Raw genomic sequence first — 21,779 nt, forward strand, 5'->3', positions numbered from 1 at the left:
ACTATGGAAGCAGTTTACCGGTGAATACCAGTTCACCTGTCCTTTGGCAGTTGATGTACATGTTTGCGTAAATGGTTCTGATACGATTTCTAAAAGCAAACCTGTTCCTACCTATTTCAAGTTGCCTTTTTGTAACATTATGCGTTATCATCCTATCAACTGTCTTTCTGACCTGGAAAAGACTGCCGTGTTGTGCTGTTTAAAGTTTTTGTGTAAGGAAATCCCTACAAATTGACTCTAGTCTATAGTTTTGCAAGCAAGTTTTTATATCTCAAAGTCTCCCCTTCTTCTTCCTTCCAGGTAGAATTTTACCTGTCCATTGGCAGGCAATGAGAAGTGTACGTGTTTTTAATGTTTAATTCTATTTCAGCAATAGAATAGAATATTTCTTTCTTTCTTTTTTTATCCATACTTTGGTATCCAAGCTATCCTCTTTGGGTCTGAGTTGTGATGTCAGTACTTACGCTTCAAGGATATAAATGGTGACCATTTACAGTGAGTAAAATAAATATTTTGGTGGTTTAGTAGAGAAGATAATAACTTTATGCCTTAATGAAACAACAAAATTTAACCAGTGACAATTACTTTAATATCTGTCACGTATTCCGATATGTTTTGTTTTTTTTCTCTTAAATTATGTTTGTGTGTGTGTACGCGCGCGCGAAGTAGAAACTAGCATCTGTATTAAAGATATACATACTTTTTATTATATAACAGATGCTGTACTGTTTTTCTACGTGAACATCAGCCTAAGAAACAAAATTCGGTTCGAGTAAGAAAAATAAGCCATTATATTCAATCAAGCAATCAGTTAGAAACTTCAAATTGTTTTAACAATACTCAGATGAAAACAAAAAAGAGTTGAATGACTAAATTTAAGACCCCATTCCTTTTCTTATTACTTATAATTTTGACAGGATCTATTAATTTTCACAATATCTGGAGTGTATAGTGACTACTGTTATGAATGTTTTCAGATATGAACAATTCTTTAGAGAGTGTGTGGCACTTAAACTCTCTTCTACAAGATTTGAATAGTTTCTAATGTGTCATGTAATCCACAAGTTGAGTGGATGCCATTGTGCCTAATGTGGCTATTATCTTTCACTTGTAATACTTTGATAATGGGCATCACCTTCTTTCAGATTGAAGATTTCTCTTAGTCTTGCTCTCCTGCCAGTTCCTCTGGAATAGTGAAGCTGATACCGGCGGTACCAAAAAATGTATGCAAGGGGACACTTTGGTCACCATTGCTTAGCAGTAGTTCGCCGTAATCAGAAGTGTCTGGACGCTGATGGTAACCACTTTGAGCACCTCTTGTCATTGCAGAAGCCAAATGTGACTTGTGTTCATCTTTTGTTATTGGTGTATATGAAGTATTACAATTTTAATACAGTTTTCCTTTCTTCAAATGTGTAAACATTTTTTTGGCACCATCTGTATTTTCCTCCTTATTGCTATGAATTATTTGTAAATAGTATTAAATTCATTAGAGATTTTTCGGGATGACATTTTAATACTATTTACCATTTTACTGTACTCCCTTCAAACAAAGGCCCAGAGGCTAATGGTGAACTCAGACCTTAAAATGAAAGCACTTGATCTCTGAATAAATTAACAGGATTCACAAGACCTTAGATAGGGGCGAAAGAAAACATGCAGTGGAAGAGACCTCGGATAAATAAAGAGACACTGCTAAGAAATTAACATGCTTACTTCATGTAGGATACCGAAGCTCGTCATTGCCAGGAGATGAAGTAACTGTGGGTTTGAAAGGGTTCCGTGGTCATTTTGGCGAACTGGAAGATTTTTGCAAGACTGGTTTTTAAATGCTGTAAGGTACAGTGTTCAGTTTTCTCTTAGTTGCTGTTACGTTTTATTGTAATTAGTACAAATGGATAGAATCTTAGTTCTAAATTATTTATGTATCTTGAAAACTTCATTTTCCTGTGAAGTATTTTGAAGAGAGAATTCCCCTCATGGTCTCTACTAAAGCATGAGACCTTAATTGACCTTGGCTGTGGCTGCCCAGCACTTCCACGGAGGGTGAGGGCAATGGACAGGATGGTGAAGCCATGCATTGTTGGATGTGTGCATGCTGAACTGCCAGTGTGACCTGTTCTAATGAGGTTGTGGTTATACAGTCCTCTCGTGAAAAATAAAACATATATTTAAATTTTGGGGCAAAATAAAAGTTTGAGTTCGCTAAGTCTTATAAATGATTCAGTTAGGTCAGAGAGGTTTATGTGTATTATGATGAAGCTGCAATTAATTTTGTACTTCCTTACTGAATAGATAAATCTACCAACTGTTTTTGCATTGTCATAGACAGAATCTTGATGTTTCTTTTGGTCTGTGATGTTTTTGTAATGGCCAGGTCCTTTCCATAGTTTGTGACTGCCTGAGATTTGGTAGAGATAGCAGATTTATAATTTGTCACAGTCATCTGTCTTTTGAAAGACATCTTTGTATGGTGTTCAGGCCCCTCAGAATCCATGTAAAGCAATACATGAAAGGAGTGAAATATCTCACTGGCTAGTCAGGATACATTAAGGCCAAATTGTATTTTGCCAAAATCCCATTTCTATTTCTGAGCAGCCAATTCCAAAATAATGTCTTTAATCTGTTCCAAATTCTTGTGATTTTCAGTGATGTGATTATTTTCATAAAAACCACTTATGATATAATTTTATGTGAGTATTTGAATTTGGCTGAAGAAGCACATACAAATATGTGACAGTATAATTTGGGCCAGTACCAGCCACCCTCTTTGTTATAAGAAAGCCACATGGAGAGTGGAGGTCATTACCAAAATCATTCTCTTACTGTTACAGGAGCCTTTTGGCAAGAGAAAATATCGTCTTCATAGCTTTATTCTTTTGTTCAGTTTTTTCTTTTATTGACCTATGTGCCAAAATGAAATCACTGATTTAGAATAACTTCTCAAAGCCAATTTTTTTTTTTTTTAAAAGAGGACACAGCTCAAAGTGGCCCATGCGGGGATCAAACCGGCAACATTGGTGTTAGTAGCAAGGCGCTCTAACCAACTGATCTAACCAGCCGCCCTCAAAGCCAATTTATTATCGAGATAGTTGCTACTTGTTAAAACCGAGTCATTTGGTTTTAACTAATATCTGAAGATCATGCAGAAGAATCATACCAAGATATACATGCTTGTGATAGTCTTTGTTAAAAATCCACAGAGAAAAGTTAAACATTTATTCCTAACGTTTTGCTCTTAGGATTGAAAATCCTGATTGCAAAAAAATTTAAAGGAGGTAACACAAAATAGGAAGGTATTATGCAGCCTACCGTCTTTTTTTTTTTTTTAATGTTTCTCTTTTTTTTTAATTTTATTGGGGTACAGTGTGTTTCTCCAGGGCCCATCACCTCCAAGTCGTTGTCCTTCAGTCTAGTTATGGAGGGCGCAGCTCAGCTCCAAGTCCAGTCGCCATTTTCAATCTTTAGTTGCAGGGGCACAGCCCACCATCCCATCTGGGAATTGAACCAACAACCTTGTTGTTCCAGAGCTCGCGGTTTAGCCAACTGAGCCATCCAGCCACCCAGCTTACCGTATTTTAAATCAAGCATTTGGCCTCTTTCGTATAGTTCTGTTTCCATGTGATTTAACACACACACACAACACACAACACACACACACACACACACGCACACACACACTCCAACTTCCTTAGGACATCCATAACCTTTTTATTCAGCAAGGCATCCAACCATAGTGACTTTTGTTGGAGACGTGAATCTGAGATCCATCCTGGTGATAGATAAAGTATGGCAGCTACCACCATGTGAAAGAAAGCAGAGTTCTGTGCCATATGGTAAGGGGGCATGTTTGTAACTAGTACAATGACTGTTACTCTGATAATGCATTGGTTTCTTTGTCCCAGAAAGAGAATATGTCACTATGAATATCAGTCTTGCCTAAATGATAAGAGACTACCAAGGTAGAATATTGAGGAACATGCTGAGGAAAGTGTTTTTATTTTTATCCTTACCTTTTCTTCAACTCTTGTCCCCTGTTGTGTGTCCTCCTCAGTTTGATACTAATTTGCCTTTTGAGAAAATTGGATCTAATAGTATATTTGAATGACCAATCAGTTCAATAAATCTAAGATCCCTCAGATACTTGACACCGGAAAGTCTTGACTTTCAGAAAAGATATCACTGAGTTCCACGTCTGTCCCCTTGCAGATGAGAATTGAGGGCATATTCCTATTTTATTAGGAAATATTAGGGTCATGTGAAAGAGATAAAAGACTTTATTCGTAACCTTTTAATTGCAAAATAACTGTGACTTAGGGTCATGTTGCCTTTGATGATCACTTGAAGGATGACAAAGTGACACCAGAGCGTTTTCTTTGAAGCAAGTGGCAGCTTCATTGCAGTCGTAACATTAAGATAAAAAATGTGCCCATATGAAAATCAAATTAAAGCCAGAACTCTGAAAGCCTTGGTGATTAACAATGAGTAAACACTATCCTCTCCCCACAAAGTGTTCAAATGTGGGGTTTTTTTGTGACATGGCGAGTATCGGTTTGGTGTAAAAGTAATTGCGATTTTTGCAATTATTTTTAACCATTTCAACCGCAATTACGTTTGCACCAACTTAATACTTATTAGAGGACAGCTTGTGATGTCCTAATAACATTAGGACTCTAGTAATGGCACTGAAGCACATTGTGTCCTCTGTCCTATTTCCCCACCTCTTGGCAGCCAACGCAAAATTAAATCATATATTGGGGATAGATTCTCCTCTGGTTAACTAATAATTTGATCAAGGAAGTATACTTACCAGCCAATATTCAATTTCAGGCCAGGATGGACATTTATTATTCTCTTATTAGATATATGCATCTCAGCTCATTCTCCAGGCTGGCTCTTAACAGTAGAAACTAACAACCATCCATTCTTCGATGACTCACTTTTAAAACCACAAGCCTCCCTTCTCCCTTGATCCGAGGTGTTCCCGTTGAGGTGGTGGGGATGTTTTCCTGAGACGTGGTCACTCCTTCACAATTCTCATGACTCAGGTTTCCCTTGGTTCATATTGGACGCAGATAGTTCTCTGTGAAGTCAGCACCAATGACCCATTTCAAGTATTCATGTTTGAAATAACCCTCCTTGGGGAAAGTGCTCTGCAAGATCTACTGGATGGATGAAGTGTTCTGGTGGTCATTTTGATAAAAAAAAAAAAAAAAAGTCAAAATCTAAGTGCTGACATTTGAAAAAAAATCTGGAAATTCTCCATCCATATGGGTGCTGCCCCTTCAAAGCTGTGGCATCAGTGGTTGTGTTGCCAACATTGTTCCTGAGGGTCTGGTATCTCAGCAACTCCTCTTGGTTTTCTTCTCTCCACAGCCAGTGGATGAAATCCCTTAAAAAAATCTTCCTTTCTGACCTTGCACGATTTGACCCAGGTAGATACATGCCACGTCCAAAAAGGTATAGCCTGAGTGATTTTTGGCTATTCCCAAATTACTGCGTGGAGCTCTCCCTTGGCTATGGAGATTGGCCAGAATGTGCTGGTGCCTCCGTCCCGATTTCACTCTGTTCTTTCTTTTAAGGAACAACTCGTTGCCTGTAGGAAGAGAATGCAGGAATTTACCTTTCACGTGTTCTTAAATAGTTATGAAACCAGTATTTTCCAAATCATGTTTCATGTAACACTGATGCACATGTCTTTGTGTAAAGACAGTTTCTGTGATTAGATACGTGCTTCCCAAATTCTGTACCACTCTCAGAGAGTCACAATGCATAAGAGTAAATCAAAAGTTTTGAGGAGTCTTGCAAATTAGGCATCTGTCTTACTTTGGGCACTTCGTTGGCAAACGTCTTCCAGCTACTGGACCTTTTTTATTCATAACACCTATTCACATGTCACAAGTATGAGGTATGACAATTAAGTTCGTGAACTTGTTGCAACGATGTTGCTAACCTTTTTTGATATCAGAAGGATTATTCATTATGAATTTGTACCAACTGGACAAACTGAAGAACCAAGTTTACGATTTGGAAGTGCTGAAAAGGCAGCATGAAAAAGTCACACGACCTGAACTTTTCGCCAACAAGTCATGGCTCTGACATCGCGACAATGCACCAGCTCTCACAGCACTGTCTGTGAGGGAGTTTTTAGCCAGTAAACAAATAACTGTATTGGAACACCCTCCCTACTCACCTGATCTGGCCCCCAATGACTTCTTTCTTTACCCGAAGATAAAGGAAATATTGAAAGGAAGATATTTTGATGACATTCAGGACATCAAGGGTAATATGACGACAGCTCTGATGGCCATTCCAGAAAAAGCGTTCCAAAATTGCTTTGAAGGGTGGACTAGATGCTGGCGTCGGTGCATAGCTTCCCAAGGGGAGTACTTCAAAGGTGACCATAGTGATATTCAGCAATGAGGTATGCAGCACTTTTTCTAGGATGAATTTGCGAACTTCATTGTTAGAGCTCGTATGCTTTAGGAAATGCTTAGCTTGCCCCACTGAGCAGTTTATTCTCATCAGAGCTGGACTATAAAAGATAACATACTTTTGAAAATGAATGCTGATCTCTTTCTTTCTGACCCTCACCTATTGTTTTTAGGAGTGTGCTATTCCAACGGTGGTCCATGGATGAGTGCTGAGTCTGAAATTGTTTGTTCCTGGTCCAAGATGAGATAAAGAGCATGTGCCAGAATGTAAATCAATACACTGCATCTAGCTTCATCAAGAAAGTATTGCTGTCTTACTGAGAAAAATAATATCACCTGAAGTTAATATAAAATGTACTTTGAGACATAGTTCACGGATCAGCACTAAGTCTCTGGACCACACGTGGAGTGGCAGTACCTCTCAGTACTTAGATGATTCTCAGCCTTAGCTAAACATTGACATCACCTGAAGACCTTTTAAATAATATTGATGCCTGAACCCAATACTAGACCAAAACCAACCAACTCACCAATAACTTGTCCAAACAAAAGCCCTGCATAATTTCTCATGGTAGAGGCTCAACATTGCTCATTTGTGAGCTTCCCAGGTAATTCTAATGTGCTAACAGGGTGGGAATCTTTGCCTTAGAACAATATCACCTTGTCATATGATCTGTTTTGTGATGCCAGCTGTCACTTCAGAATTCTTATCATGCTGATTGCATGGGCCTATTCAGGAGGTGCCTTGTGATTGAGGGACATTGCTGTACAGGCAGCATTAATATGACCTTTAGAACTTGTGGCTACGTAAGGTATCCATGTTTCCCAATTTGCACGCGTGTGTGCACGCACACACACATATACACACACACAGCTTTTTTGAAATTCCCTGGCCTCTTTGCTGCTGTGTGCTTTTATAAACATAATCAGGTTTCTCCATAGGAGTGTGGTAATCTGCCACCTTGTGACCAACATCCTGTCTTGCAAGCAATTGTTGCAAAGTTGGTCGGCTCTCAAACTATGATCCAGCTTACAAATGTGGGTGGAAGAGTTTCTAGAGACCATGTGTGACTGTACTTAAAGAAAAAGATGGAGAACGGAAGAGCATATTCATGTGCCAGAAAAATAGTAGTACTTTTGTACTTGATTGCTACTGCTCTAGGGTGAGATTGCAAAAGTTGACTCAAGCTGCTCATGACCTGGGTGTGTGTCTGTGAGTAACACAGAGGTTTTCATCATCGAGGCATTGCCCTCTTATAAAGACATCACCAGTTACTGCAGCAAGAAGTTGTTACAGCAGCATGTATGTGAATACTGACTCTGACATGATGTAGAGGCTTTCATTGCTGTCCATGTTTGTAAATCCTTCCTAGCCTTGTATATTACACTGATTCAGGTTTTCATTTGTTAGCGTCTACAGCATTTGCGAGTGTGCTTAAGCACATGCAGGTTGAATAATGCCCTCTGGAAAGTGTGCAACAAGTGATGTAATGTCCTGCATTTTATCAACATTCACCCTTGTCTTGCTTCATAGCCAATATCCACACTCAGTCCAACACATCACAATCACATGTCCACGTCCACCCATGTGCTAGCATATTTCTATTTATGAGCCCCAGCTATTTTAAGATATATATTCTCAGAACCTCTCCAGGTCAACCTTCAAGCATGTCCAGCTTTGGAAGCAGCAAGTGATCTTGCCTGGAAGATCAGATCTTCATGGAGGAAGGGAAAGCAAACACAGTTGCATTGGGCTACTTCTACATACGGTGAAAGCACTGTGCAAAGTCCGTTAGACGGATGATCATGAAAACCCTGTAAGGTAGGGTCTGCTTCCAACATTTCACACATGAGCAAACTAAGTTATAGAAAGGTTAAGTCACTTTCTTGATAAATATCAGGACTTGATTTGAACCTGGTTTTTCTGGTCTCCAAATTTCACGCCCTTTCCTCTCCATGGTTTCGCCATACGCTCGGCTTTACCCCTCTTGTCCTATACGTGGGTTTGTTGTGAAAGATCAATTTTAGTTCAGAAAAGACATCTTATATGTACCGGAATAAAATAGTGTTCATACTCTGTTCTCAGATTTGCTGTGACAAGGAGCTGTCATAAGCAGAAGGGATTCAGGAGGCACTTGCTAATTCTGTGGGTCTATTGTTAGGTGGAGTGCCACACATTAAGAAGAAGTAAGTGAAATGACCCTTATCCTCAGGAGAAACAGGTCACTTGCCTAATGTCCTTTCTTTAAGCCTGAGGATGATTCTCACCTGTGATGGCAGAAATGAGAAATGATCTTTTCTAATTATTAAAAAAACTGATTCTATTGGTTCATTTTTTTCTGAGTTCAATAAAATTGCCACCATTCATAGGAATGTTAAGGCTCTCAGCACTTTTTCAGTTATATAGGACTAGATATAACCTCCAGATCTGGATATAAGCAATGTATTCTCTTGTTGGAACCCTACTTTCTAGCCTGAGGTAAATAATGAAAACAATAATTGAAATATCCCAGGTTATTCAATTAATTCCATTTTTAAAATCCTTTATATTGAATCATTGACTCTTCTGGGCTAAATTATATCTTTTCCTTCTCAACTAAAGAAACCACCAACTTCCCTCAGCTATAAATATTAAAAATAATTTTAAAATATAAAAAAAAGAAAAGAAAACAATAATTGGCAATTAGGCAGAATTTCCTTTGTGCCAAGTACTTTACCTAATATTATCTTATTTCTCACAACAATCCTCGGAAGTAAGTTGGTTGTGTTTTTCTTTTCCTCTCTATTTTATAGATGAGGAAACCCAGAGTCAGAGAAGTGAAATAACTTGTCCAATGTCACGTGACTGCAAAATTAGAAATGCAATACTCAAATGCAGCGTGTCTCACTGAAAATTCCATGGTCTCTCAATTACAAGGGGCTGTATCTAATAACAATGCCGGCCCTAGAAAGAACTCCCCTTTTGTTCTTCCGTCACTCCAGTGTCATTGAGACACATCGCAGGGTATACTAAGTAAACAGAGGTGGGGAGACCTTGTACCGGCTGTCAGAAAAGCAGTAGATGAAAAGGTCGGCTTGTTCTTCAGAGAAAAGAGGAACAGCCAGATTTAACTTTAATATGTTTAGAGGGCAAATTCTCGTCAAATTTGATTTCTTCAAAATGCTTTACAGCCTGCAGTGTCAAAATTGGGATTTATTCACTGTGCCGGTATACATTTATTCAGCTTCCGGCCCGTTCGTAATCACCTCAGGCCAACTGACCTTCTGCCTCAAAACCTGGTCTCACAAAATATCTGCTGACCTAAGTCCCCGAATGACAAAACCTTCATTGCGTAGTGAGAAGTGACTTAAGGCACATGAAGAGAATGTCCTGCCAAATTGGGTTGGGTCACTGTCAAGATATTGTTCTAGGTGACTTCCACAAGCAGTGAGATTGCATGAATTGGTCCATTTCCCTCCAGAAGCGTGAAGAGGGAGGTCTCAGGAATTTCTGTGATGCATTCTGGGCAGTGCATTATGTACCTTACGCTTTGGTTAGAAGCTTAGCTATCAGTTTTTTGGCATCTTTTATGTACCTGGCAGTTCATTGCTCATCTTTCCAATCCATGAGGTAGGTGTCATCTATCTTGGAGGACACGATGGGGAAAGTGAAGTGCAGAGATGTGAAATAATTTGTTCAAAGTTATGCAGCTAATGTCTTAATTGGAATTCAATGTCAAGTCTATAAAGCTCCTGGGATTGACCTCTTCCATGCTGCGGTGCCTTATCTCTTACTCTACCCTAACCCCTACTCCCCTCTTCAGGTCAAGGGTGGAAAAAAGAGCTCAGCACCATCTCATCCATTGCTGGTGAGAGATTGTTACCTCTCGGCAGAGTGCACTTACCCTGTGCGTCCACTGGGAGACTTTTCTTGTGTTTTCCCACATCTTGGTTTGATTGTTTTTATAAGCAGTAGAGAAGAGATTAAACAAAGCAGCAGACCTGAGATTTACCACATGTTCTTCTCTTTTTCTCCCTATATAAACATCTTCTAAGACCAGGTCATTTTTCTTGCAGTACCTCCTTAAATGGAGTGATGTTTGAAACCTACAGTTGTCCTTATGGCACCACTAGACTGTAAAGTAGCCTTAACCGGTTCCATCATGAGCTGCCTCCCCAAGAAAAGGGAAGGGTGATGCAGAGTCTTGGGAGTCCCATATTTCTGAGGTGGGGTTCCCAGGAATAGAAAAGGCCTATTTTTAGGTCATCCAGTTTGGGGCCCTCCCAGTCAGAGCTCAGATGCTCCATTCTTGGTCTTGTTTTTTCTGCCCACATTGCAGTGCAGTGATCTTGTGCACTAAGGGTGAACCCCCTTTGGGGGTAGTCGATCTGAAATGCAGGAATACAATAGGGATGAACTTGTCCATATTGGGTTTATTTGCTCTTTCTGTTCTCCCTCGGCATGAGCATAGTTGACTTAACCCTGGGTAATGTGGACCACATTGGTACAGGGTGTGTCTCGGTACAATGCTACCAGAGACCTGCCATTGCCCCTTTGGTGCCACTATTGACTTTGTCCCTTCCACAAACAAAACACTGGGACACGTGAACTGTGGTCACTAATTCCCGAAGAACATGTGAACACACACACATGTAAACACACACACAAATGCATGCACACCACTAGTTAAAATAGGTTATTGAAGAGAAACAGAGAAGTAATGGAGCTCACGTGTTCCCTCTACTGGAGCCCTTTCTAGGATACACCCAGCCTAGCAACACACAGCCTAGTCATAGCCCTCTCTAGGATAAAGTGGACGCAAGCAGGCCTTTCCTACTTTGAGGACATTTGTCTAGCAGGCTGCCTTAGCCAGTGAACAAAATCTTTTCATGCAACAAGGAAGGAACAAAGGACCTTTAAAAAATTTGAGTTTATAGCTGCTGCCAGCCAGTAACTTTTCTCTGTTGTTCCTTCTTCAGCCATTTTTCCTCTGTAATCAGTTGCTTTTGCTCTGCAAAGGTAGCATTTTGGGTGCATGTTAGAAGATTCATGAAAAGATACAATAAATTTCTAATTGGCATGCATGATTAGCTGTTCACTTAGTGGCTAATTGGTTAAATATACCCAGAATATTCACTGTTCGAGGGGGAAAAAAAATCCCCAAAGCAAATCAGAATAGTTCAGGAGCCTCTCATTCTAGTGTAGCTTTCTGTTTAGTAGTTACAAGAGATCTATCTCCCTTCCCAATTAGGACTCCATTTAAATACACATCCTTTATTTCATCCCTACTGAATAGAGCTTTATTAACTAGATACCACCGTCATAACACATGTCTGTCAACAATTAATAATCAATATTTATCATTACAAATGACTTCTACAAATCACAAAGTTTGATAATCTGATTACAACTGGCCATTTTCCTTTATTGTAGGCAGGAAGTGACTGACAGTGCTTTCAGTCACGATTAGCAGAAGTAATGTAATTGTTTGTAGATATTCATTGTCTTGTACAAGCTAGGCATTATGATGGTTAATAGGCACAGCATTGGTAAGAAGCACTGTCTCTGCCCTGAAGAGGAAAGACTGGCAGGAAAGGCAGACTTTGAACAAGTCTGTCAGCTCTTGTTATATTTTCAGTCACCCTAAAACATAGTGACTTAAAACAGGAACAAATGTATTTGTTCTAATAGTCTATAGGTTGGCTGGTTCTGCTATAGGCAATCTATGATTAGCAGACATTTGGTCCACGTATAACATCTGTGGAGATATTTGGTCCATGCCACTTGGTCCTGTCCAAAACGTCCATGAAGACATTGTTTCTTGCCCAAAGGTCCTTGATATTTGGTCCTGTCCCAAAACATGCACGGAAGCATTTGGTCCATGCTGAAAGGTCCTCAACGTGTGAAAAGACAAATAGCAGAGCTGTGAACAAATTATCATCCAGGTTCTCGGTGTTCGCACCCAGATACAGTTGCCAACTTCATGAAGATAATGACAGAATCAAATCCGTATTACCAAAACTGTTCACAGAACAAATAGAAAAACCAATAATCGGGTCGATATATACTCGAGAGCAATTGCTCATTAACTTCTGAGTAACTCTGCTGAACTCTGTGACGAGAAAAAAAGAATCAACGTGATCTCCAATATTCCTCATGAGTTACAAGAATAATAACATTCACACAATTTGATGGAAGTTTAATGTTTGTATTTTGTTGCGAATCATGGACCAAATGCCTCCGTGGGGATTTTGGACAGGATTAAATATCCTGCAAGGGTAGTTTATATGTTCTACTGATGTAGGCTGGACATTGGTGATCTTGTCTGAGCTCACTCATATATTTGTGGTCAGTTGGGAGCCGGGGTGGTCCGGACTGTTCTAGGATGGGCTTGTCCAGGACAACTCAGCTCTCCTTCACAGTTTGCCACCTAAAGTACCATGAATACATTTTTATATTTCATTCATTTATTCATTTCACACTTACTGAGCTACTTTTCTGTGCATCAGACACTACATGGCCCTGCATTCAAATTGCTAAGGAATGATTTCTAGGCTTGTGCAGACATTTAACACTTATGAACCTGCGGATAGTATTAAAACCATGAGACCCGAGGAGATCAACTAAGGAGGCAGGGTAGGTAGAGAAGTGAGCCCTGAGGCGCACCAATATTTTAAGGAGACGTAGAAGAGAAAGGAGTCCTCAGAAGGAAAAGAAGGAAAACGAAGGGAATGAGGTCCGCTGGAAGCCAAAGAGGACTGACCTTTAGAAGTAGGAATAGAGCAGTAGAGCAGAATGCAGGTACTAATTTGATGCAAGCCTGTCATATATTCCTTTTAACATCTAGACTTTGTAGCCCAATTTTTTTCAATACAGTCATGCATCGCATAACGACATTTCTATCAATAATGGAACACATATATGACCGTGGTCCCATAACATTATAATGGAGTTGAAAAATTTATATCACTTAGTGGCGTCATGACATCACAGTACAATGCATTACTCACATGTTTGTGGTGATGTTGATGTAAAGCCTACTGCTCTGCCAGTTGTATAAAAGCCTAATACATAGTATTATGTACAGTACCTAATACCGGATAATGATAATAAAGAACTATGTTACTCGTTTCTATATTTACTGTACTATTTATCATTGTTGAATGTACTCTTTCTACTTATAAAAAAGTTTGCTGTAAAACAGTCTGCCCTGTCACTTTGGTAGCAGACTCATGGGTCTCATGTTTACCACGTCTCTCAAGTCCATCGTTTCTCTTATGCTTCATTTGATCTTATGTTGTTTTATACAATAACATGCTGTCGAAGTGTGTACCTGAGAGCATGAGGCTATACCATACAGCCTATGTGTGTAGTAGACTAGACCATCTTGGTCTGTGTATGTACACTCTGTGACGTTCGCACAATGACGCAATCGCCTAATAATACATTTCACAGAATGTATCCCTATCATCAAGTGGCACATGACTGTATAGAACAGACGTTTCTCCACTTCTCACCGCCCTGAAAATGACTGGCATAAATCATTGAAATGGGTTTGGTTCAAATGATCCTTGATAGGTGAAGTGATGAAAAATCTCATACTGCCTAACTGCTATTTCTTTAGTACCGTGTTTCCCCAAAAATAAGACCCAGCTGGACAGTCAGGTCTAATACGTCTTTTGGAGCAAAAATTAATATAAGACCCGGTATATTATATTATATTATATTATATTATATTATATTATATTATATTATACCTTGTCTTATAGTAAAATAAGACCCCGGTATTATATTATACATTATATTATATATTATACCCGGTCTTCTATAATAGTAAAATAAGACTAGGTCTTATATTAATTTTTGCTCCAAAAGATGCATTAAAGCTGATTGTCTGGCTAGGTCTTATTTTTGGAAAAACAGGGTAGTAGGTCTTTGTAAAGATGTCATTGATTTTTCTTTCCATAATGCATCTAATGTTTAAGTCTTTGCCAAGACTAAAGTATTCTTTTGTTATTTGTCCTCTTTAATGTAGTTAAGCTTGTTCAGTATTTTTTTAGTAGCCTAAAAATATTGGTCCACTGGGAATTCAAATTAAAAGTAAATTGCCTCTTGAGTTCAGGATTTTTGAGCTGACATATTTTGGAATTATATTAATATGCTGCAATCAAGGATGATATGACGTGATTTTCCAATAAAGCAAGTTTGCTGCCAACTTTAGAAACGTTTACACTCTTGCTCAACTATGGAAATTGATTCCTTGTCTAGCAGTGAAGGTTTCTTGCTGAATGAATCGAAGAGCTAGTGTTTAAAAAGAACAAATACACATTTTTGTGGTGAAATAACTGTTGACAATATGATATAAGAGTCTATATAATCGAACTGTATTTTCATCTAGGACTTACAAATTTGGATCCCCTGGAAATGTTAACTTCCCACGCAAAAATGGGTGAAAGTTTTCTGTACAGTGTGTTTCCTTGTCCAAGGTCAAATAACTCTTCATTATGGCCTCAAGAGAGGAAAGAGGTTTTGTGTTTTCAAGATAAGAAAATAAAAAAATTAATTAACCTTTCATAATGTAAATTGGTCCAGAGGGTTTTGGGGAAAATTATATTTGAAGGAAACCTTGTACATGGATCTCCCCTTAATTAAGACTAGATTGGGCTGCTAACTATTTCTAAGACCAGAGCCTACAGCTGTTAGATCCTTTTTATTCAGTGCTCTTTTTACCGAGACAGGAAAATGACATTGTAGAAAATACTGCATTCGTGTACTTACCACTAATAGCATTCAATTTGTCCTTAGCCTATCCAATGCTAATTGTTTTCCTCATTGTTTCTCAATTAAATCTGTGCTGAGACAGTACCCTATACCTTAAAATGTAGGTTTGGATCTCAATAGTGGAACATAGTAGCCAACTAAGGAGACTATATATTTTTATAGCTTGTCAAACCATTTGATACACTGTCATTCTTATCTGGTTACTGGTCCTGAGAAAAATCTTTGCAGAGGAGGGAGAAATATCTCTAGAGGTAGGGGGAAGAAGTTATATTTAACACACAATCTAAACTTCATCTTCTCTCCTGTTTAGTACTATTCCTGATGACGGTAGAGAGTGGACACTGAGAAAATCAGAAATGGACCTGTTCCAAGTGGTAGTATGTACCATCTCTTTGCATTAGTGCCTAATTTTTTTCTATATAGAATATTTAAACAAATCAAGCAACACATTCTAATACTTGTTAACAAATAACATTGGGTTTAAAAGTAATGCCAAATTAACATGGGAAACACAAGTGAGAACTAAAACCCCCTGAGCATATTTGAGTTTGGAAAATTAAGGTCACAAACGCATCCTAGAAAAAGTGCTACATACCTCATTGCTGAATATCACTATGGTCACCTTTGAAGTACTCCCCTTGGGAAGCTATGCACCGATGACACCACCTAATCCACCCTTCAAAGCAATTTTGGAACGCTTTTTCTGGAATGGCCATCAGAGCTGTCGTCGTATCACCCTGGATGGTCTGAATGTCATCAAAATGTCTTCCTTTCAACATTTCCTTTATCTTCAGGTAAAGAAAGAAGTCATTAGGGGTCAGATCAGGCGAGTAGGGAGGGTGTTCCAATATAGTTATTTGTTTACTGGCTAAAAACTCCCTCACAGACAGTGCCCTGTGAGCTGGTACATCGTTGTGATGCAAGAGCCATGAATTGTTGGCGAAAAGTTCTGGTTGTCTAACTTTTTCATGTACTTCCAAATAGTGGACTTGGTGAACTGTTTGTCCAGATGGTGCATATTCATAATGAATAATCCCTCTGATACCAATAAAAGGTTAACAACATCCTTTGCAACAAGTCCAGGATCTTAATTGTCAGACCTCGTATGTTAATGCTTCTTTCCTGCTGTAAAAATTATTTGGCATACTATTGTTTCCTTCAATTAGTCAGCTCCCAGGCCCTGTGCTGAACTAGAACAGGGTTTGTGAATCTGGGCACTATTTACCTTTGGGTCCAGATAATTTTTTGTCATCAGGGCCCATCCTGTCTATTGTGTGATGTTGAACAGCATCCCTGGACTCTGACTACTAGATGTTCATAGCAACACTCCTGCTCACCCCCAAGTTGTGATGACAAAAAAATCTCTTCAGACTTTACCAAACATACAATGAGGAGAGAAATCACTCCGTTAAGAACCACTTGGCTATATCGTATCTCTATAAATAAGAAATATATGGTTTGGAAATTACTCTTTTTTGAAGAGCCATTCAAAATATTTGTTTCATCACAACCAGTGTCATCGTTCCGCGGATACTAATAGTTTTAACTTAATTCAAATTCTGCCACATCTCTTCCAGTCCTTTCCTCACCCCTCCAAAAGCTTTTTAAGTTAACCAAACTATTTAGAAGACTTTCCAGTAGAACTTTGTGCAGTGATTTGTTATAAGAAAGCTGAGGCCTCTGGTTAAATTTGTCATTCCACAGTCCTTTAATGAGTAGCTACTTAGTATTTCCTTGTGTCTGTTATAGATCTGGAGCAATATGACAGTTCCTTCGTTACGGGGGTTAGAGTCCAACTTTCACCTATGAAAAGTAATGTAAGTCAGTGCCAAGGGCCCAGGCCGAATTGTAACCTCCTGCAGGAAAGTGTTTTCATTGCATTCCTTTTGGAAACCTTCTGCTCAGTCTACTTTATTCCTTCAGCACAGCCGTTGATGAACAGAGGTGAACATATTCCTGAGTATTTGCTTTTGCATGTTTTCCTATCTTGTTCAAAATTCAAAAGCTGAGAGCATTGAATCTAACCACTCACTCAACTAACATTGAATCTTCTTGGCTAGTTGGTTTCCTCAGAGTCCTTAAAACAACTCTGAAAATGTAGCATCACTTTTCCCTGTCTTCTTGGCTCCTTCACACCAACAAGTACTTGAGATCAGGACAAAAAGAATTTTGTGATACCTTGCTTAATATCTTAGGTGATATACAGAAATTAAACAGATTAAAGTTCAGCGAAATTAATAAGGATCATCAAAGAGCAGAATGAAATTTACCTCTCAGCTAATTTAATATATTTTGATTTATCTCTTACGAAAGCAATTGTTGTTTATCTAGTTCTTGTTTTTTAGTTTTGCCCCTATGAGTTATGGAACTTTGGACAAGGTTCATTGCTTCCTTGGGTCTTTACATCTGTATCTGTAAAATGGGGAGAAAAGTGGATTGAATGCATACTGAATTCTCTTCTTCTTTTATATATCTCAGAATGATTCCAAATAAGATTCGATTTGTTGCTAGGCTTCCTAACAACTTTATGGACAGTCCTAATGGGAATTGAACTAATAGATATTGTTGATGTCTGACTTCATAAGTTTCAAGTTTTTGCTGACTTCAGCTAGACAGTTCAACAAAAGCTAGAGGGCTTCATGCTCATATGGTGATGACCATGGGCTTTTGCTTTTTCAGACTCTGCCTGAAACAGGGGATCTTCATTCTGGTCTAGCTTTGATAAGAGTAAAGCCTAGGCCTTGGCTGGTGCCGAGATGGTGAGAAGAAACATCACATTATCTGAATACTTGACTATCTTCATTTAAAAAATATTTAATATCGTCAAATTAGCCAAGGCCAAATGCCACGTCAAGTTTCTCTGATCTCTATATGAATCCTGTAATGTAGCTATTTCATCCCAGTTTCATACCTGAGATTACTGAGGCTCAGAGAGTTTAGGTTAGACAGAACGGGAGAATCCAGTACGTGTTTCAAAAAATACAATTTGATTTGAATTTTGATTTAAACCAATCTTTTGATATATTGACTCTTCTAGCTGGCATATCTATCACCTAGGTTGGTGACTTGAACTGTTGTTTCAAATGTGACTAAATGTATAATTTTTATTTATAAAATAATGTATTCTAGAGTAATAGGTATACTAGACACATAAGACACTGCTTTGGGAAATGTCTTGTTACCTATAAAGGTAGGAGCTGCATAAATGTGCATTCAAATCTTTTGTCCAGAAGTACAAGACCTGATTTATTGAGTCAATTCATTTCTGGGCCCTTTTTAAAAAACTTGGGGTCTTTCACTCTTACTGTAGACAACACAGCTCATCCGTGTAAGTTCAAAGTTGGTTGAGTTCAAAACTCTTAAAAGCCTTGTTCAAATGGAACCTCACCTTTTCCCAACACTTCTACCCTGAGACCTTCTTGGAATCAGTCCTCCTTCTCGATTCCTCAGCATTTTGCGGAAGCCCTCCATGTTAGGTTTTTGCATCGCTTGGCTAAGATAAAAGGTTTCTATGTTCCTGTAGAGGACGGTACCCATGTCTTCATTCTGGCACATAGTAGGTACCCAGTACAAAGTTCTCCACTGAAGACTACAATGCTCCTACCTTACAAATGAAGCAGGGTGGGATATCAAGTAAATAGAACCCTCCATTACAGTGTCTTAATGCACAAAAAAATACTTCTCAGAATTGGAAAATACCGTGTGTTACGTACACATGGCTGTGAAAGGCATGTTTGTTTTACTAGTAAAAGGTTTTCTTTGCGCGAAACGGTCTGTCTCTTGAGTGCTGTTTTATTTTCATGGAAATTTTAAACTGCAGAGTGAAGAGATTTAGTACTTCATCAAGGCAATTAGCCGTCACCTAGAATTTACTTGCAAGTTTCTTCGGGTTAAAAACATTTCGGTGGCTGATTGTATTTTTCTATAGTTTAAGTTGTGACATGTGAGAATTCATTCATATATATTATATTATCCTAGTGCCTTGTGCTGGGTGCACTTAAGTACAGCATTAAGCTGTGTCCGTGATATCCCGCAGGTCCTCAGAATTTGTCTTCACAAATGTGTTTACGAGAGACAGCTGTAGTGGATTGGCAAGAACACAGAATAGAACTTTGTGGAGCAAACCTGGGTTTCAACCCCACCTCTGACACATGCTGGGTGATTGGGGCAACTGATGGCAAAACAGAGCCACTAAGAGGAGTGCAGTGACAGGGCTGTCTTGAGGATTAATTAATTGATCATAGTGCCTGAAGCATAGCAAGTGATCAATAAAGCTGAACTATTTTTATGATTCTGATTGGTAATGATGACGAAAATTGAGCTCTGAGTAAGTCTTTTAACTCATTGGACCATCCTTAAGCCAGTCCAGCCATTGTCCTGTGCGGGTTTCAGCCCCGTCACATACTCCATAATTGGACCCATCTAGCACTGTGATGCTGGACAGATTCCTGATTTTCACAGTAAGCACTGTCCCTGGAGCTTCATACATGCTTGTTATTCTTATTGTTATAATTGTCTTTAGGGCAGCATTTCCAAATATGTTACCCAAATGAAATGCTCCCCAGGGGAAAGAGTAAAAATTGAGGAGAGTTTTCACTCAGGAGACAATAAAAACTGAGAAACAGCCGCTTGTTGTCTTCCTGCCCTGGAGGTTTGCATTGCACATTAGAATATTAAAGACTCTGAAGTGTCCCATCACATTCTTATTTTACACATATGAAATTGTCTTTGCAATTACAAAGTACTTACCCCAATGAAAGCTCTTCTGTTCTTGCTGTCTTCATTTTAATATCAAGAACCCTTACCATTCATCCAAGCTATCTCCTTCCAGAGAGTTCTTTAATAGACTGGGGCTCTCAAATTGCAGTCCCTGACATCAGGAACCCAGACCTTGGAATAGGTCAGCCTGCTCATTAGAATTTTCCAGGTGGTTGGTATTCCATGCCATTTTCTAGCTTGTCTACTAGTGTTTCCAGTATCACAACATGGTTCAGTAGCCTGCAGACTTTTCTTTGGGTATCAGCTGAATTTTAAAGCCTAACAATGGAACAGGGAGTGTAATCTCCTATGTGCCATATATACACCCCCATGCTACGATTCTCTGTGTTACAATCTTTATGGCTCAACTTTCAGTTTACCGTGCATTAATATTCCAGTGCACCAGCTTACTGTCGTCATGTTACTGGGTTGTGATAATATTCCTCGGCTCTTGTCTTCTCAAGGGAAAGAATTCAGTCGAAAGACAGCATAGTAAGAAGTTTATTCGTAAAGGAAGATACATTCCAAGATGAGGGAACACACCCGTCCCAAGAGGGGGAAAGGCCTCGCCTTTCATTGTGTGAAAGCTTTGATTTCTAAGGATAGATTTGCCTCCCCTCTCCCTTTTCTTGGTCTCTCTTCCTTGCCCGCTGAGGTGCCTAGTCCTCCCTTTTGCTTCTCAAGGTAGTTTCTGTCAATTTTCTTTTTAGGATTTGTTTGAGAAGCTCAGTAAAATGGTCCTAATAATTAGCAGGCTGTGTACTCTGATAAGCAGAATGTCTTCCTTCCTTCTTGGGCTTCTAACAACACATCCCTTTGATTTCAGTGTATGTGTAAGCCTAGAATTCTGCTGCGCTAGTAAGGTGTTGGTGGTGCTTACAGGCGGGCTTGATACTCTGATAAGCGGGATGTCTTCCTCCCTTCTCTGGCTGTTAAGATCTCATCCCTTTGATTTAGGGGTATGTGTAAGCCTCTAATCCTGCTGGGCTAGTAAGGCATTGGTGCCCTAAGTGTGGGCTGTTGCAAGGGATCTTGACCCAAGTAGGAGCTGCAGCAAGGGGCTCTCTAACCGGAGCTAGGTCTCAATTTCTCCTCCTCTTTCTATCTACCTACTCTATCAGTAATGCCCATCTTGGAATAAAAGTTGCTCCTGTTATATAGCTATTGTGCTATAAAGTCTCTAGGGTCATAAGTATAAATCCCACTTTAAGTATTACTATTTGAGCATTTTAATTTATAAAAGAGGTAAATAAGAGTAATTATTCATTTTGCTAATGGATTCACTGCTTTGTAAGGCCTTTTCAAAGTAGAATATTTAAATAAGCATTGATTTATATGCATCGTTCCAAGATCATACCATTTTATTAGGTGAAGTAAGGGCTAGCAGCCTTGGCCTATGTGGTTTGATTCCTTCTCTTAGCAGCATTCTTTGGATCAGATTTGTTTGTTTGTTTGTACAGTCTGCAGATCATGAAGAGGCTTTCAGGACTAGCATATTTGTGAAATATTACCACTCAGGTATTTTGTTTTACTACTTGAAAAATGTGTACTTTAGACCTATGTTTTTATATTTTTGTACGCTGTGGAAAGGCCTTATTCTTTTGTTTTGTTTTGGATAGATTTTGTTTGCACACTATAAATGACTTGTAGGAAAATAAGGCATTTAAGGGGTGTGCCAATTTTTAGACCACCGGGGTGTCGTTAGCATATTGTAGACATATATTGTCTAATGGTATTCATTTAACCATAAAAAGATAAGAGGTTTTCAGAAATTGCAAAGTCATTCGTGAGAGCATCTAATGCATGGGATGAATCATCCTGAAACT

At 38.9% G+C, this 21,779-nt stretch overlaps 1 protein-coding gene across 5 annotated transcripts in view; it reads left to right on the forward strand.

Moving 5' to 3' along the window:
* Nucleotides 1-21,779, forward strand: part of FGF13 (fibroblast growth factor 13) — a 514,923-nt gene that overhangs the window by 320,100 nt on the left and 173,044 nt on the right. The window lies entirely within an intron of this gene.

The sequence above is a fragment of the Rhinolophus ferrumequinum genome, chromosome X (assembly GCF_004115265.2).
Source record: "Rhinolophus ferrumequinum isolate MPI-CBG mRhiFer1 chromosome X, mRhiFer1_v1.p, whole genome shotgun sequence".
Classification (NCBI taxonomy): domain Eukaryota; kingdom Metazoa; phylum Chordata; class Mammalia; order Chiroptera; family Rhinolophidae; genus Rhinolophus; species Rhinolophus ferrumequinum.